The following is a 19,294-nucleotide window of genomic DNA, read 5'->3' on the forward strand; positions in this document are numbered from 1 at the left end:
CAACCCAGGGATCAAACCCAGGTCTCCCACATTGCAGGCAGATTCTTTACCAGCTGAGCCACAAGGGAAGCCCAAGAATACTGGAGTGGGTAGTCTATCCCTTCTCCAGCAGATCTTCCCAACCCAAAATTGAACTGGAATCTCCTGCATTGCAGGCAGATTCTTTACCAACTGAGCTATCCGGGAGGCCCTTCTAGTACACAAAAACTTAAGGTATTAAAGAGACAGGATAGAGGAGAGAGCTGAGGAGGACTCCAAGGTTTCAAGTACACACCTCTATCTCAGACAGTACTTGAACCCAGGACCCTCCCACCCTGTGGAAGATGAATAGGATTTCAGGGAACACTTCAAAGGAAATGGCTGAGGGCCTATCCCCAAGGGGTTTTTCCATGAAGTGGGCTAAGGGTTGGTTTGGGCTCTGGGTTAGGATCCACACCTGATGGGTTATGGTGGAGTAGGAGGTATCTGTAAAACCAGGCTGCCCAGCTTCCATTGCAACCTGTTCCACTCTTCTATGTGGGTGGTATTCCCCAACGGCCATGCGGGGGCAGGATGAACAAGCTAACAAACACCAAGGTGAAGAGGAGCAGGAGCTATTTGTTGAGGCATGTACTCTTTGGAGAGAGTAGCCTCATGCCAAGACAAACTCCTCCAAAAATAAATATGATACATAAAAGACTAATTATGAGTTTGGACTTTGGGATTTAGTAGGAGAGAAATGGCTCTGTTCAGGATGAACAGAGCAGTGTCAGTTGGCAGCAGGTGAACATGAAAGGGCAGGGTGGGAAGTGGTGTCTCCAGTACCCTTCAACAGTCTCCTCTGTATAGAAAGTGATGCTTATCTAGGGGGAGACAGTTTTACAAAGTTGGTTTCACCAGAAACTGAAACAAAACAGAGCCAGAGCAGAGATGGAGCCCACCAGAGATGGCAGCAACTGCACTGGGTTCTTCCCTCCTGCCCTACTTGCCAAAAGGGCTTCAAACATATCCTCTCCAACCTTCTTCCTCAACTGGCTTGTGCTGTTATCATCAGTTGCCATGAAAAATTTCTTCACCCTCAGCCCTGGGAATAGAAGCCCTCTAACCCCTCCCACCCTGAGTTGCATATTCTCTGAGTTATCTGCCCAGCCCAGGTAAATACTATCTCCAACATGGCACAGGTGGAAGCCAGGTAGCTATTCTATACACAGCCTAGGCCTTTCTGGTGAGATACATTAAAGAATAATCTGACAATTTAATGCCCAGCTATAGCTTCATCATTACCTTCTGTATAACTTCATACAATTAACCTCTTAAAATTAATTTTCCTACTCTGTAAAATGGGGGTAATGGTAGTCATATTATAAGGTTATTAAAAGGACTATATAAAATAATACATATGACTGTCACTTTGTCTCCCCTAAAGAAAATAGAAGAAAATGTATACAAGGGAGAGCAGAATTGCCTCTTTCTCATTGGATATCAAGCATCTTGAAAAGCTGTTGCCAGGCCTCTGGACCTGACAGGACCCTGTAACTCTTTACCTGAATTGTATTGGGCTGAAATAAGAGGTAAAGATCCTAAAATCATCCATTAAATCTTCTTAAAACTGTTCCTAGAGACAAGATAGCAGAGTAAAAGGACATGAGCTCACTTTTATCATAGAAATACCAAAATCAAAACTAACTGCTGAACAACAATCAACAAAAAATGCTGAAAGCTACCAAAAAAATACTCTATATTCAAAGACAAAGAAGAAGCCACAATAAGATGGTAAGAGGGGTTCCAATGCAATTAAATCAAATCCAATACACACCAGGTGGATGAGTCACAAACTGGAAAATAATTATATCACAGAAGTTCTCTCACAGGAGTGAAAGTTCTGAGCCCCACATCAGGCTTCCCAACAATGAGAGGAAGAACCCCCAGAGAATCTAGCTTTGAAGTTCAGTGGGGTTTGATGGTAGGAATTCCAAAGGACCAGGGGAAACAGAAACTCCACTCTTGAAGGGAACACACAGGGTCTCATGTATACCATGACCCGGGGAAAAAGCAGTGACTTCATAAGAGACTGGGCCAGACTTACCTGCTAGTATTGGAGGGTCTCCTGTGGAAGTAAGGGGTGGCTGTGGCTCACTGTGGGAACAAGGACACTAGTGGTGACAATTCTAGGGAGTACTTATTAGCATAAGCCCTCTTGGAAGCTGCCATTTATTCACCATGATGTGACCCCACACAACAGCCTGTAGGCACCAGTGCTGGGATGTCTCAGGCCAAAAAACAAACAGGGCAGGAACACAGCCACACCTATCAGCACACACTATGCTTAAAGTCTTCCTGAGTACACAACTGCCTGGTAAACACAACTCCTGACAAGGTTTCTACTCACCGGAGGGACAAGACCTAGCTCCACCCACCATGTGCAGGCAGTCACCATTCCCACCTACCAGGAAGCCTACACCAGCCCCTGTTCCAACCTCACTCACCAGGAGGCAGACACCAGAAGCAAAAGGAACTAAAGCACTGTAGCCTGTGGTAAGGAGACTACAAGCACAGAAAATTAGACCAAAATAGATGACAAAGAAATATGTTGCAGAAGAATGATCAAAATAAAAACCCAGAAAAAAACAATCAAAAGAGACTATGCAAGGAATTATATGCCAATAAAATGGACAACTTGGAAGAAATGGACAAATTCCTAGAAAAGTATAACATTCCAAAACTGAACCAGGAAGAAATAGAAAATCTTAACAGACCCATTACAAGCATAGAAATTGAAAATGTAATAAAAAAATCTTCCAACAAATAAAAGCCCAGGACCAGGTGGCTTCACAGGTGAATTCTACCAAAAAATTAGAGAAGAGCTAACACCTATCCTACTCAAACTCTTCCAGAAAATTGCAGAGGAAGGTAAACTCTCAAACTCATTCTATGAGGCCACCATCACCCTAATACCAAAACCAGACAAAGATGCCACAGAAAAAGAAAACCACCGGTCAATATCACTGATAAACATAGATGCAAAAATCCTCAGCAAAATTGTAGCAAACAGAATCCAACAACATATTAAGAAAATCACACATCATAACCAAGTGGGCATCTCTTCCAGGGATGCAAGGATTCTTCAATATTTGTGAATCAATCAATGTCATACACCATATTAACAAACTGAAAGATAAAAACCATATGATTATCTCAATAGATGCAGAGAAAGCCCTTGACAAAATTCAACACCCATTTATGATTAAAAAAAAAACTCTCCAGGAAGCAGGGATAGAAGGAACATACCTCAACATAAGAAAAGCCATATATGATAAACCCAGAGCAAACATTATCCTCAATAGTGAAAAGCTGAAAGCATTTCTCTAAAAACAGGAACAAGACAAGTGTGCCCACTGTCACCACTACTATTCAACATAATTTTGGAAGACCTAGCCACAGCAATCAGAGAAGAAAAATAAATAAAACCAATTGGAAAAGAAGTAGAACTCTCACTGTTTTCAGACGACATAATCTTCTAATGAATATAGTAAAGTTGCAGAATATAAAATTAACACACAGAAATCCCTTGCATTCCTATACACTAACAATGAAAAAACAGAAAGAGAAATTAAGGACACAATCCCATTCACCATTGCAATGAAAAGAATAAAATACTGAGGAATAAATTTACCTAAAGAAACAAAAGACCTATGTATATAAAACTATAAAACACTGATGAAAGAAATCAAAGATGACACAAATAGTTGGAGAAACACACCATGTTCGTGGATTGGAAGAATCAATATAGTGAAAATGAGTATACTACCCAAAGCAATCTATAGGTTCAACACAATCCCTATCAAGCTACCAATAGTATTTTTCACAGAACTAGAACAAATAATTTCACAATTTGTATGGAAATACAAAAAACTTCAAATAGCCAAAGCAATCTTGAGAAAGAAGAATGGAACTGGAGGAATCAACCTGCCTGACTTTAGACTCTACTACAAAGCCACAGTCATCAAGACATTATGGTACTGAGACAAAGACAGAAATATATAGATCAATGGAACAAATAGAAAGCCCAGAGATAAATCCATGCACCTATGGACATCTCATCTTTGACAAAGGAGGCAAAAATATACAATGGAGAAAAGACAATCTCTTTAACAAGTGGTGTTGTGAAAACTGGTCAATCACATGTAAAAGAATGAAACTAGAACACTTTCTAATACCATACACAAAAACAAACTCAAAATGGATTAAAGATCTAAGTGTAAGACCAGAAACTATAAAACTCCTAGAAGAGAACATAGGCAAAACAGTCTCCGACATAAATCACAGCAGGATCCTCTATGACCCACCTCCCAGAATATTGGAAATAAAAGCAAAAATAAACAAATGGGACCTAATTAAACTTAAAAGCTTTTGCACAACAAAGGAAACTATAAGCAAGGTGAAAAGACAGCCTTCAGAATGGGAAAAAATAACAGCAAATGAAGCAACTGACAAAGAATTAACATCAAAAATATACAAGCAGCTCATGCAGCTCCATAACAGAAAAATGAACAACCCAATCAAAAAGTTGGTCAAAGAATGAAACAGACATTTCTCCAAAGAAGACATACAGATGGCCAATAAACACATGAAAAGATGCTCAACATCATTCATTATCAGAGAAATGCAAATCAAAACCACAATGAGGTATCATATCACACCGGTCAGAATGGCTACCAGCAAAAAGTCTACAAACAATAAATGCTGGAGAGAGGGTGTGGAGAAATGCAAACTAGTACAGCCACTGTGGAGAACAGTGTGGAGATTTCTTAAAAACTGGAATAGAACTGCTATATGACCCAGCAATCCCACTGCTGAGCATACATGCTGAGGAAACCAGAATTGAGACATATGTACCCCAGTGTTCATTGCAGCACTGTTTACAGACCTCAGAGACCTCTAGGACAATATTAAATACACCAACATTCATACTGTAGGGGTCCCAGAAGGAGAAGAGAGAGAGAAAAGGCCTGAGAAAATATTTGAAGAGATAATGACCAAAAACTTCACTAACACAGGAAAGGAAACTATCACTGAAGTCTAGGAAGCACAGAGAGTCCCAGGCAGGATAAACCCAAGGAGGAATATGCTGAGACACATAATAATCAAACTGACAAAAACTACAGACAAAGAGGAATACTAAAGGCAACAAGGAAAAAGAAACAAATATCATACAAGGAAATTCCCAAAAGGATACCAGCAGATTTCTCACCAGAAACTACAGGTAAGAAGGTATTGGCACAATAAATTTAAACTGATGAAAGAGAAGAACCTACAACCAAGAATACTCTAACCAGCAAGACTCTCATTCAGATTTGATGGAGAAATCAAAAGCTTTACAGACAAGCAAATGCTAAGATAATTCGGCACCACCAAGCTCCTGGTCATATATCTGGATAAAACCTGGTTTGAAAAAATACATGCACCCCAGTGTTCATTGCAGTGTTGTTTACAATAGCCAAGACATGTAAACTACATAAATGTCCCTTGACAGATAAATGGAAAAAGAAGATGTGGTACATCGATACAATGGAATATTACTCATCCATAAAAAGAATGAAATAGTGCCATTTCCAGGAACAATGATGGATCTGGAGATTGTCGTACTAAGTGAAGAAAGACAGATAAAGATAAATATCATATCACATATATATGGAATTCTAAAAAATGATACAAATTGGGATTTCCCTGGTGGTCCAGTGGCTAACACTCCACATGGCCAATGCAGAGAGCACAGGTCTGATCCCTGATCAAGGAACTAGATCCTACATGCTGCAACTCAGACCTGGTACAGTCAAATAAATAAATAAAATAAATATAAAAATGATACAGATGATCTTATTTATAAAACAGAAACAGACTTACAGAATTAGAGAATGAACTTGTGGTCACTGCAGGGGACCGGTGAAGGAAGGGACAGATTGGGAGTTTGGAATCAACATGTACATATTGCTTAAAAAAAAGGAAAAATTAAAACAAAAAATAATATAATGCATATGAAGTAAAGTGAATGGTATGTAAAGAAGGGGAATACTTAATTTATCATCCATACTATGCCAATTTTCACATGAAATTTTAATGGCAATAATAAGAATGGGACAACATATATAAATTATGACATCCAGTTATTCTATTTACAAAGGTTAGGTATTACTAAGAAAAGAGTTTCATTGTGCAGATGATCACTGTGGGACACTGAGCAAATGACTCTAGAATTTGTCTATCTGTGAAATAGAATAAATAAAGTACAGGCTCAGAATTACATCGATGTTTATATTGATGGTTATATTGATGTTTTGATGTTTATATTGATATACTGATGTTTATAACTGTTCCTTTCAGATTCATCAGGATTGCGCATTTTACTTCAGAATATTTAAAATTTAAGGCACTGGTTTAAATTACTAATAACTAAGTAAAATAGAGACTTTCAGCTTTCTGATCACTATACAAACAGCAACTGCCCTGTGTTCCCTGGGTCTCAGTTCGCAGCTCTGAGAAATAAGGGGCTAGATGCCACCACACCTATGCTTCCTCTCTTATTCCAAAGTCTGACAGGGGTGCGGTATGGCATGGGGGCAAGAGGGGAGGTGTGGTCCCCAAAAGGACTGAAGACACACAGGGATCATTGCTTTTCATGATGATGGGACACAGGCCCCATACCAGGGTCAGTGGCATAGACAGACCATATGGACAGAGTCTGTGGGAGTGGGCTCCAGGGGCCAGAGGGCCCTTCCTCTTGTTTCCAGAACACATACAGCTTCTCAACACCTCAGTACTTATGAAACAGCCTGGAAACCAGAAGACTCAGAAGTCAAACAGCAGGGATGAATAGGCAGGTAAAATAAGGTGTTTTTTTTTTTTTTTTTTTCTCCCTGAAAGTTTCACTTAAACATCTCTGTGTGTCCCTGAGCTCAGTAAGTAAAGAATCCACAGGACATTTTCCCATAATTTTCCCCTCTTCCTTCCTGTGTCACTTCCCCCCCAACCCTCCCCACACACACTCTCACATACATAGAAGAAGAGCAGCAGGGATGGAGAAAAGGGGCAGCCTTGTTTCCTACCCATTATGTCAATTGTCAAGGTCGATGGAAGCTAAATCACAAACACAGGTTTGAAGAAGGAAATATCTTGGCCCTCTGAAAGGGGTAAGGGGTCGGGGAGTGGGAAGGAAACATTTTTCAGAACAGTTGAACTATTGCCATTCTTGGAGGCCTTACAACCCACACTTGGCATCACAAAAGCCAGCAAGAGGAAGGACACCCCACTAATATGCAACTTCTGCTCAGAAGAGCCACTGAAGACTCAACAGTGAGCTTGGGGTTCCCAGGCCACTACTTTGAGAACCCCTGGTCTGATGAAGGAGAGCCTCACCTCTTCTCCAAGCCGCAGAAGTTGCCTGGTTATCACTGACATGACAAAATATTCCAGAGGGTCATCTGCAGCCTTGACCATGTCTGCCTGGCCTGAAGAGAGGAGACCAATTGCTCCTCAAGGCTACCTTCCCAATCAACCAGAATTGACTGTTCCAGAAATGGGCACAGACAGCCAGGAAAGGGCCTGCAACACTGGATGGTCCCTGAGCCCCTGAGGTGGGCTCTGCTGGATTCCCACTGCCCCTGGGGTGGGGCAGTTCCCTGGGTTGGACTCTCCTCTGGAGCACTTGCCCACCTGGCTAGGCTGTAGGCTCTGAGAGGACAGGACCACATCCCACTGGTTCACTATTCAGTTCCCAGTCACTCAGGTCACTATTTGTTGAATAAAAGAAGTAGCTAAGATACTCAGTGGCTCCTGGTGGGTAGTCAAGTTAGAGTCCCAGCTCAGGCACTTCGGAAAGTGATGTGCTTATGACCTCTTTATGACTTATGTGGTGTGCACGCATGCATGTGTGCATGTGTGCCTGTGGGTGTGTCCTGTATTTGCCCAGGAGAACCCAGGAGCTTCCTGAGGGTGGGTTTCATAAACTGGTTTTAGTTCATGCCACAACTCTGCTCCTTAGTGGGCTGGCTCTCCACTTTACCATCAGCCACCCTGCCCAGGAAAGATTCCTCCTGAGGAGGTCCCCAGCTCTTTCTGACCCCAAGAGCTCTTCTCCTCCCTGTCCCTGTTTCCTTATCTGGAAGGTGAGGATGTTGGGCTACATGAAGGGCAAGGAGCCACTTGGTGCCACAATTGCTCATCTCCATGATGTCCGAACACTGCTGCTTCTTGAATACTTCAGGGATTGGGAGCAGGGCCTTGAGGGTTCTAGAGCTCACTCTCCTACCGTTGGGACTGAGTTGTGATGGAAATGGCTGTCACCGACCAGGTACTTCTGGGTCAATCAAGAAGCTTAGCTAGATCCAGGCCTCGGCCAGACAAATGAGGTTCAGAAACAGTAGGACACAGGCAGGAGGACCCTCTTGACTGTAAACATAATTAAAACCAGCAATCATTTACTGAGGAATGTTGTGGGTCTCCCTTTCCTGGAGATCACAGAAACATGGAAGCTAATGGGTCCCTGGAGATGGACGGGTGCAGCCCCCTCATTGTATAGATGAGGAAGCCGAGACCCCCAGGGAGGAAGTAGCCCGCCCAGGGTCATGGAGCAGCATAGTGAAAGAGCAGAGACCCAGACCTGTGACCAGGGCTCTCTGGCAAGAGCCAATTTCCCCAGACTCCAGACTGAGAGGCTTCCTTCAACAGCAGGGCAGCCCAGGCGATTCTCTGGAGTGTATTCTATGTACATGTGAAGACTTCCTGAGGTCTTGAGGGTAAATGACCTATCGGAGGCAGGAGTGAGGCCAGAGGCCTCTGTCTTCATGATGCCCAAGTACAGGCTGCTCCCTAGACAATCCCTTTCCTTCTCTGCAGGCAAGAGAGACCCCCTATCACTGTGGAGTGTGTCTGATGGCTGCTCCAGCCTGGGATCCAGGATCTCTCCTCAAAGCCTTGCCAGTACATCCAGCCCACTCACCCTCCAGAAGGCCCTTCACTCAGGCAGCCAGTCAGTCAGCTACGCTTTGGGGAGCACCTTCCAAATGACTCTGGGTGAGGCTCAGCTGGGGCAGGTCACATATATCCGAAATCAACATTCCTGTACTTGGGGTGCTTCTGGGTGAGGGAGAGACTGAGGTACATGCACCCAAGGACAGACACCTGGCAACAGAGAGAAATGGGCCAGGGTGGTCAGAGGACGTGGGAACGTGTCAGTCTTTGACACATTCTGGGTAGGACCTGGACTAGGAGGTGGGCGCAGTGTGGAGGCCTTCCCTGCCTCTAGAGGCAGGATGGGTGGAGTGGCAGGGCATGGTTGCTATGAGTTTAGGCTCTTGATGTGAGTTACCAGCCTGGCCTAGTGCCTCAGTAGCTGGGTGACCTTGAGCTCTTCATTTCATCACTTTGAATCTCAAGGTTTGGGAATTAATAATGCCTCACATAACTCAAGGCAGAGCTCACAGGAGGCCTCCTGGGAAGAGCCCAGAGTTAGTGGTTTGCAGGGCAATTTCGCTTCCTTGTGATTTCAGCATACTGTACAGACTCACTTTGGACCCAGAGTTGGTGTAAAGATTATTTTAGCTGAAGACATTTGAGATTCGATAGACAACGGTAAAAAGCCTTTTTGGAGCTTCCTTTATCTGACTAAAAGCAGCAACTTCTAGGAAATGAAGCAGCCAAAAATTCCTTCTCGGGATCCACTTCTGGAAGGTAGAATAAAGTCAACCCCAAATCTTTTCTCTGAGTAAGTTTGTGGCCCTGAAAAAGAAAGATCACTCACACCTATATAGACAAACATTACAGCTTCTCCTATCAAGTGTTTGTTCTCCTGAATATCCGTGTATGTTTCCAAAAATCTTTGTATTACTGGCAAGTAACTTTCTCCCCCATTTCATCTAGTATGTTGGCAGGTAATCCCCAAATTCCAACCACACCTTTGAGTTATCATCACTGAGTTCTTCTGTGTATATGGAAGTTGCACACGTAAATAAACTCTGGGTTTTTTTTTTCTCCTGTCAGTCTGTCTTTTACCAGTTTTCATTCACAGGGCCTAGGTGCTAAACCTAAGAGAGTAGAAGAAAAGGTTTTCCTCCCCCAAAATATTCACAAATGGGAACCTCTAGACTTCTGTGTGTCCTTTTTTTAGACCTTGACTCAAGTAAACTGAAAAAAAACAACAGTCAACACCTCATGACATTGATGAGGTGTTTGAACTTTGAACACTGTCTGGATACTTGATGACATTATGGAATTATTAATTACTTTAGGTGTTGTAATGACATTGTAGTTCTGTTAAAAGAGTGTTCTCATGTTTGAAAGCTACATACTGAAATGCAGATTCAATGATATGATATCTGGCCAGGGGCTGCTAATTGTTGATGCTGGGTGATGTCCACAGGAGGTTCATTATGCTATTCTACTTGTATATAGACTTGAAATTTTCCACAACAAAAAGCTTTTAATATGAAATAGAAAAGGGTGGATCAAGGAGATGTTTACCCAAATGTGGCTTAGCTGCCTGCCTTTGGAAGGGTTTTCATTATAGAGAACAACAATTGCAAACTTAAGAAAAGCCTGGTATCTGTTTTGTGAGCAACAGCGACATATGACTAGAGACTGATTTCACCCCCTCACTTCAGCCCCCTCATTAGGCAGCATCTGTGCTGCTCCTCTCAGCCTGTGGCAGCCCAGTTTGGTTGCCAGGCATTGGAAGCCAGAAGCCCTTTTCTTGGGAGGGAGAAAAGGGAAAGGGAGGGAGAGAAGCAAGGAGTGGGGGAAGGTAGAAAGAAGTTGCCCAGAGGAAAGCTTGTCCCTGTCTAGCAGCCTGGCCCAGGGGGAGAGATGGGGTGGGGTCTCTTGTTGGATGCTGGTTTCCCACAGCTCCTACTTTCCATGGTTTATTCCTGGGGGCAGCCTTACCATCCGAGCTTGAGGCTCCACAGAAGCAGGGTGGGGGTGGGGTGGGTGTAGATGTGTACCTCCTGCAAAGATTAGGGAGGTCTGTGATTAAGTAAGATACCAGTTAGCACCCACTCAGAGTCAGAAATTTCAGACAGGCCTCCTCTGGGGGATGTTCCTGAACTCTTATTGAGTCACAAACAATCCTGGGAAAGCAGCTCATCAAATGGAAATTCTGCACTGGTGATCACCCTCTGTTGGGGCCATTCCAGAAGGCAGGAGGGTTCCTCTTTGGAGTGGAGAAATCTGTCCTCTCTGTCCTTTGGGGAGAGAAGGCAGAAGCCTATGGTGCTGCACAGTGGCCTGGCAGTCTCATGGGCGCTGACTGTGTTGGGGAGCCCTGTATTCTGATGTTGATTCAGACCCACCTCTCACTGGAAGGCTGTGTGGGCCTGAGCCCATCTCTGAGTCTCAACTTCCTGATCTTTAGAAGCCCTGAGTGTGGAACCCTGCCTCCCTTCAGACTCAGCTGGTCTGGGATTACAATGCACTCCCCACCCCCAATTCCTGGGCAGGAATTGCTCTCACCTGGGGTGGGGCGAAAGGAGCCTGGCCCTCTCTACTTTCACCCACCAGGCCAGACTGGAAGAACCAACATAGCCAGCGCCCTCTGAGAGACAGAAGGAGGGCCTTTCCTAGGGCCACCTTGCTGTGATCATGAGCTACTTCCTGCTGGTCTGGAAGGTGGGATTCAGAGAAGCTCTAGCCAGGTGGGATGGGGGGTGAGGTCAGGCAGCTGCCTGGGAGATCAGCCTTTCAAGACCCAGCATCTGAGAAGGCTGGCTATATTCAATGAGAAAGACATCAGGGAGGCAGCAGTCAGGAGCTGAGCAGGCGCAGGGCCCAGACAGCCCCTTTTCTCTGCAGCATCTTTGTGGCTCCTGGTTGCTAGGAGCAGGCTCTTCCGTTGCTAAGCAACTGAAGCCTGGTGGATTAAGACCAATTTTCTGAGCTCACTGGAAGGGGAGGGAGAGAAGGTGCAATGCAGATACCCTGGGGAAGCTCATCCCTGCCTCCAACCTTTGTTGGTGGGTGTGAGTGGAGGTGAAGGGACTGGTGAGGTGAGGTCCAGCTGGGGGCTGATCTCTAGGGAGAAGGTCGAGGGTGGGGCAGCTGGGGGCAGGCTGTGTATCAGGTATTCATTATAAAGACCAAAAAACCAGAGTGAAACTGGCAATTAAATGCCAGTTAGAGCACTAATGAATGCTAAAACTGTTCCTTTTTGAAACCCCAGAAAAGGCCTGCAGTCCCTGGGGTGTTTCTGAGCCCCCTGACCAGGCCAGATGGGATTGGGCAAGGTCTGTCCTCCAAAGATGGGAGGATTGGAGCATTTTAGGGTCCATGGGCCCCCAACAGTCCTGGGGTCCTACCTCCTGGTGAATGACAGAGGACCCTCGACACAGTGCCCTCTGCTTAGATAATAACCCCCAGATGACAGGGAGCTACTTCTTCCTGCAACAGCCCCTTCTGTATCTTGCTCTTAGAAAGTGCTTTGCCCGTCATGGCCCAAGTCTGTTATCCCTATCTGCTTTGCTGCAGGGACCTGTAGCCCCTCTCTTCTGTAAAGCCTACCTCTTATTCTTGCCACTACTCAGCGGGCAGAATGGCTGGGGCCTCACCACGACTTGGTGCTTTCTGATTTCCCACCCTCAGCCTGGTCTTTAGCCTCCTTAAGGAAGAAGCTACTAGGATGGACAAATTTACCAGGGGGTCCTGGATCCAATTCTTGTCCCATGGTCCAGGCTTCTCCCACTATCTCACTGAGATGATATCTTGGGTCAGAAAGAAAAGAGTCTGTGTGTGTGTGTGTGTGTGTGTGTGTGTGTGATAGAAAGACATGTAGGAGGGTGTTTACAAACTTAAAAGAAAGGGCTCCAGTTCAAAAATGGTGGTGTGTGGATCCATTTTCTAGGGAAAAAGCCATAATTGGTACAATTCCTTAAATTTTATTAAGAAGCTGTTCTAATGACATATAACAAATGGAGAAGCATTTATCCAAAATACCATAATAAATCTTGGTAAGAACAGCAATAGCCCATGGCATTTGGGCCATGACTTACTCCCATCTCTGCCTTGTCCTGCTGAGTGTAATATAAGCTCTATTCTAGGTGACTGTGGCCAATAATAGGGAGCTCTGTCTTTCTCCAGGTCCCAGTATTGGTCTCCAGTGTGACTCCTGGAAGTATAGGTTACAGTTACCTCTCATCCCTCCCTCAGCTCTGTGTTGTAAAATCTTTGTTCCAGACAAGCAGAGCCAGGAGGATGGAGGAGCCTTTCTGCCACTCAGCTCTTACTAGTATTGTGAGAGCTCTACTCCAAGCATGCCAAGCATGGCACCAAGAACATTGTCTCTGATTACCTCTGCCCTCAGTTCAGTTCAGTCGCTCAGTCGTGTCCAACTCTTCCCGACCCCATGGACCACAGCACGCCAGGCCTCCCTGTCCATCACCAACTCCCAGAGTTTACTCAAACTCATCTCCATTGAGTCATCAACCATCTCATCCTCTGTCATCCCCTTCTCCTCCTGCCCTCAATCTTTCCCAGCATCAGGGTCTTTTCCAATGAGTCAGCTCTTCGCATGAGGTGGCCAAAGTATTGGAGTTTCTGCTTCAACATCAGTCCTTCTAATGAACATCCAGGACTGATCTCCTTTAGGATGGATTGGTTGGATTTACTTGCAGTCCAAGGGACTCTCAAGAGTCTTCTCCAATACCACAGTTCAAAATCATCAATTCTTCGACACAGCTTTCTTCACCGTCCAACTCTCACATCCATACATGACCACTGGAAAAACCATAGCCTTGACTAGATGGACCTTTGTTGGCAAAGTAATGTCTCTGCTTTTTAATATGCTGTCTAGATTGGTCATAATTTCACTTCCAAGGAGTAAGCGTCTTTAATTTCATGGCTGCAGTCACCATGTTCAGTGATTTTGGAGCCCCCCAAAATAAAGTCAGCCACTGTCTCCACTGTTTCCCCATCTATCTGCCATGAAGTGATGGGACCAGATACCATGATCTTAGTTTTCTGAATGTTGAGCTTTAAGCCAACTTTTTCACTCTCCTCTTTCACTTTCATCAAGAGGCCCTTTAGTTCTTCTTCACTTTCCGCCATGAGGGTGGTGTCATCTGCATATCTGAAGTTATTGATATATCTCCCAGAAATCTTGATTCCAGCTTGTGCTTCATCCAACCCTGGATTTCTCATGATGTACTCTGCATATAAGTTAAATAAGCAGGTGACAATATACAGCCTTGACGTACTCCTTTTCCTATTTGGAACCAGTCTGTTGTTCCATGTCCATTTCTAACTGTTGTTTCCTGGCCTGCATACAGATTTCTCAACCTCTGCCCTAGTTCACTCATAAGTTGTAGGTTCCATGCTAGGAAAGACAAGTCAGAAAAATAAGGATCTACCATCTTGCCTAGCACCCTTCTCATAGAGTAATGGCACTCTGGGAATGTGGGATGCTCTCCCTACCTCCAGCTCAAGTACAATAAAGCAGAAGTTCAACCCAGAAGAAAGTAAGTATTTTAAGATTGGAGAGCCCCTTTAGCTCTCCCTAAAGGAAATAACTTTATTTAGAAAAGAGAATGGAAAAATTCTGGCTTAAGGGTATTGTCAGAAATAATTTAGGTCTTGGTGATAAGCAATTTAGAAGGGACTAGGGGCTTCAGAATTTTTAGTAGGGGACTGTAAAATAGTAGACCAGCTACAAGTTTAAAAGAGAGAATCAGGGAAATAACTAAGAAGAACTATTCTAGAGTCTGAGCAAGCCTCAAAGACTGATAACACTTTACCCCTGCAATGGAGCAGCAACTTTAATTGGATCGGATTGTGGAACAACTTGTGCCCACAGGCATCATTAAAAAAACAATAATGAAATTAAGGAGTAATAAGTAGAGGCTAATAGCTGGGTATGATACCACTAACTAGAGTTACATTACTCAGAAGCTAAATGGGAATCTCAGTGGAAGAAACAGAGTCCATTTCAAATCACAATAATCACTGGTAGTAGTGATGTTGTGTATATATCCATGGCTGCGACTTTAGAGGTTGCATACTGTAGGGAATAGACTTCACCAACCTTGTCCAGAAAAGTCAGTAACAGTAGCTAGAGTTGCTACAGTATATTATCTGACTTGTTGTATATGTCTAGTTTTCAGCAAAAAATTATGAAACATACACAATTACGAAACAGGAAAGTGTAACCCATAAACTGGAAAGAGATACTAGGTGATAAAACTGTCTTAAGGGGGCCAAATGTTGGACTTAGAAGATAAATCAGCTGTTACAAACATTTCCAAAGAACTGAATGAAATCATACTTAAAGAATTAAAATAATGCATGATGACAATGTCTCATCACAAAGAGAATATCAGTAAACAGAATTTTTTTTAAAAGAACCAAGTGAAAATTCTGGAGTTGAAAAGTATTATAAGTGAAATGAAAAATTCAATAAGGAGCTGATTCATGTTGGTTTATGGCAGAAACCAACAGAATACTGTAAAGTGATTATCCTCCAATTAAAAATAAACTAATTTAAAAAACTAAGGAGTTCAACAGTAGATTTGAGGTGGCAGAAGAAAAGAATCAGCAAATTTGAAGGTAGATATATATATATATATATATATATATATATATTATGCAAATTGAAAAAGGTTGAGAACATAGAATGAAGAAAAATGAACAGCCTCAGAGAAATGTTCAGTTCAGTTCAGTTCAGTCACTCAGTCGTGTCTGACTCTTTGTGACCCCATGAATCGCAGCACGCCAGGCCTCCCTGTCCATTACAAACTCCCAGAATTTACTCAAACTCATGTCCATCGAGTCGGTGATGCCATCCAGCCATCTCATCCTCTGTCGTCCCCCTCTCCTCCTGCCCCTAATCCCCCCCAGCATCAGGGTCTTTTCCAATGAGTCAACTCTTTGCATGAGGTGGCCAAAATATTGGAGTTTCAGCTTCAGCATCAGTCCTTCCAATGAACACCCAGGACTGAACTCCTTTAGGATGAACTGATTGGATCTCCTTTGCAGTCCAAGGGACTCTCAAGAGTCTTCTCCAACACATGTGGGACACCAATAAGCTCACCAATATATATGCAGTGAAATTTTAGATTCCATTGTGGCTCAAATCGTGAAGAATCTGCCTGCAATGCAGGAGACCCAGTTTTCATCCCTGGGTCAGGAAAGAATACTCAAAAATAATGAAAACTTCTCAAATTTGAAGAAACCATTAATCTACATATCTAAGAAGCTCTACAAATAACAATAAGATAAGCACAAGGAGGGATACCCCAGAGACACCATAGTCAAAATGTTGAAAGCCAAAAACAAAGGGAAATCTTGAAAGGAGCAAGAGAAAAATGACTCATCATGGACAAGAAAAACTCTATAAGCTTAATGGCTAACTTCTACCAAATAGAATAGAGGTCAGAAGGCAGCGGGATGACATATTCAAAATGATGAAAGAGAAAACCTATCAACAAAAAATATTTGCTATAGAATGTCCAGAGTAGGCAAAATCCATAGAGACAGTAGATTCATCAGGGGCTGGGGAATGGAGAGGTTGGGAAGAGATTGCTACTAGAAACAGTCTTCTTGGGGGTGATAAAAATATTCAGAAATTAGAAAGTTGGAATGGTTGGAAACTTTGAAAATATACCAAAAACACCAAATTGTACACTTTAAAAGGGCAAATGTTATGGTATGTGAATTTTTATCTCAACAAAGGATTAAAAGAAAACAAAGATCTCAAATCATGAACCTAATTTTCCAGCTAAAGGAACTAGAAAAGAAGAGCCAACTAAACACATAGCATGCAGAAGGAAGGCAATAATTAAGACTAGAACAGAAACAAATAAAAGAGAGAATTAAAAATGGAGAAAAACAATGAAACCACAAGTTGATTCTTTGAAAATATCTACAAAATTGAAAAAAAAAAAGAAAATATCTACAAAATTGGCAATCCTTAAACCTAATTGATCAGAACAACAAAAGAGAAAATTTTCATTAGTAAAATTAAGTACAAAGAGGGGATATCACTACAGCCATACAAAAATAATGGAGCAGAAGTGAATACTGTGAAGAGCTGTGTGACACTAAATTAGACAACTTAGATGAAATAGACAAAGTCATACAAACCAAAAACTACCAAAATTGTTGCAAGAAGAAACAAAACACCTGAAGAGAAATATAACAAAAGATTGAATTAGTAACCGAAACACTTTTCACTCTATCAAAAATAAAAAACCCAACCAAATGCCTTTACTAGTGAATTGTGTCAAACATTAGAGAATTAATACCAATCTTCACAAACTCTCCATAAATAGGGAAGAACATTTCTCAGTTCATGAGGCCAGTATTATCCTGATACCAAAGCAAGCAAAAGCCTTCACAAGAGAAGAAAACTGTGGTTTTATCTCTTATGAATATCAATGTAAAAATCCTCAATGAACCGCTAGCAAGTTTAATACAGTAGTACATAAAAAAAGATTATACACTATGATCAACTGATGTTTATATTAGGAATGCAAGATTGACTTAAAATCTGAAAATCAACTAATGTAATACACAGAAAAAAAACACACGGTTATCTCAAGAGAAGCAGAAAAGTCATTTGAAAAATCACAACATTCTTTCATGATAAAACATTTGACAAGCTAGGAACAGAGTGGAACTTTCTTGACTTGATAAAGATGATTTATGAAAAACCCAAGGGCAATATCATACTTATTGGTGAAAGACTGATTACTTTCCCTCTAAGATCAGAAATAACACAAGGGTGTCTGCTGTCAACATGTCTGTTCAACATTGAATTCAAGGTTCCAGCTAGGCCAATTAGGCAAGAAAAATAAATAAAAGGCATCCAGATTCAAAATGAAAAATAAAACTATCCCTGTTTGCAGACAACATGATCTTGTATATAGAAACTCCTAAGGAATCTTGCAAAAAAAACAAACAAACCCAAAACTCTTCAAATAAATTAGCATGGCTGCAGGTTACAAGATCAATATACAAAGATCAATGGTACTTCTGCATACTAGTAACAATTTGAAAATGAAATTAAGAAAAATTCCGTTAACAATAGCACCAAATATAAATTACTTAGAAATAAAATTAACAAAAGAAGTAAAAACACTCTGAAAATTATAAAATATTGTTGAAAGAAGTTAAAGAAAACCTAAATAAATGAAACTATAGCCCATCTTCATAGGTTAAAAAGTTTAATGTCTTTAAAATTGTTAATATGGCAATCTCTCCAAGCTGATTTACAGGTTCACTATAAAAATCCCAATGGCATTGTTTTTTGAAAAAATTGACAAGTTGACCTTAAAATTTGCATGGAAATACAAGAGACCCAGATGACCAAAGCTGAAAAAAATTGAGGACTCATACTTTTAGATTTAAAATTTATTACAGATCTACAGCAATCAAGACAGTATAGTACTGGCATAAAGATAGACACATCTATTAATGGAATAAAATGGAAAGTCCAGAAAATAAAATGGAAAGTCCAGAAAAATTGCATTTATTGTGAATTTAATGTTTGCAAGAGTGCCAAAATAATTCAGTGTGGAAAAAGTAGTGAATTCAATAAATGGTGATGAGTCAATTGGATGTCCACATACAAAAGAATGAAGTAAAACCCCTATATCACACCACATATAAAAATTACCTCAAAATGAAGCATAGTCTTAAATATAAGAACTAAAACTATAAAACTCTTAGAAGAAAGCACCAAAGTAAATCTTCATGGCCTTAGACTAGGCAATGGTTTCTTAGTTATAACAATGAAAGCACAAGCAACGAAAGAAAACAGTAGATAAATTGAACTTCATGAAAATTAAGAATATTTTTCGGTTATATACTCAAAATAATTTAAAGCAGGGATTTGAACAGATATTTGTGTACTTATGTTCATAGCTGAAAGGTGGAAACAACCCAAATATCAATTAATGAATGAATGGATAAACAAAATGTGATATATACAAACATAGACTATTATTCAACCTTAGAAAGGAAAGAAATTCTGACGTATGCTGTTGCTGCTGCTGCTGCTAAGTCGCTTCAGTCGTGTCCAACTCTGTGCGACCCCATAGACGGCAGCCCACCAGGCTCCCCCATCCCTGGGATTCTCCAGGCAAGAACACTGGAGTGGGTTGCCATTTCCTTCTCCAGCGCATGAAAGTGAAAAGTCAAAGTGACATTGTTCAGTCATGTCTGACTCTTAGCGACCCCATCATGGACTGCAGCCTACCAGGCTCCTCCGTCCATGGGATTTTCCAGGCAAGAGTACTGGAGTGGGGTGCCATTGCCTTCTCCGACTGACGTATGCTAC

The 19,294-nt window shown here is 42.0% G+C and overlaps 1 protein-coding gene across 1 annotated transcript in view; it reads right to left on the minus strand.

Moving 5' to 3' along the window:
- Positions 1-19,294, minus strand: part of SLC16A2 (solute carrier family 16 member 2) — a 130,035-nt gene that overhangs the window by 47,673 nt on the left and 63,068 nt on the right. The gene's annotated exons all lie outside the window — the stretch shown is intronic.

The sequence above is a fragment of the Cervus canadensis genome, chromosome X (assembly GCF_019320065.1).
Source record: "Cervus canadensis isolate Bull #8, Minnesota chromosome X, ASM1932006v1, whole genome shotgun sequence".
In the NCBI taxonomy this organism is placed as follows: domain Eukaryota; kingdom Metazoa; phylum Chordata; class Mammalia; order Artiodactyla; family Cervidae; genus Cervus; species Cervus canadensis.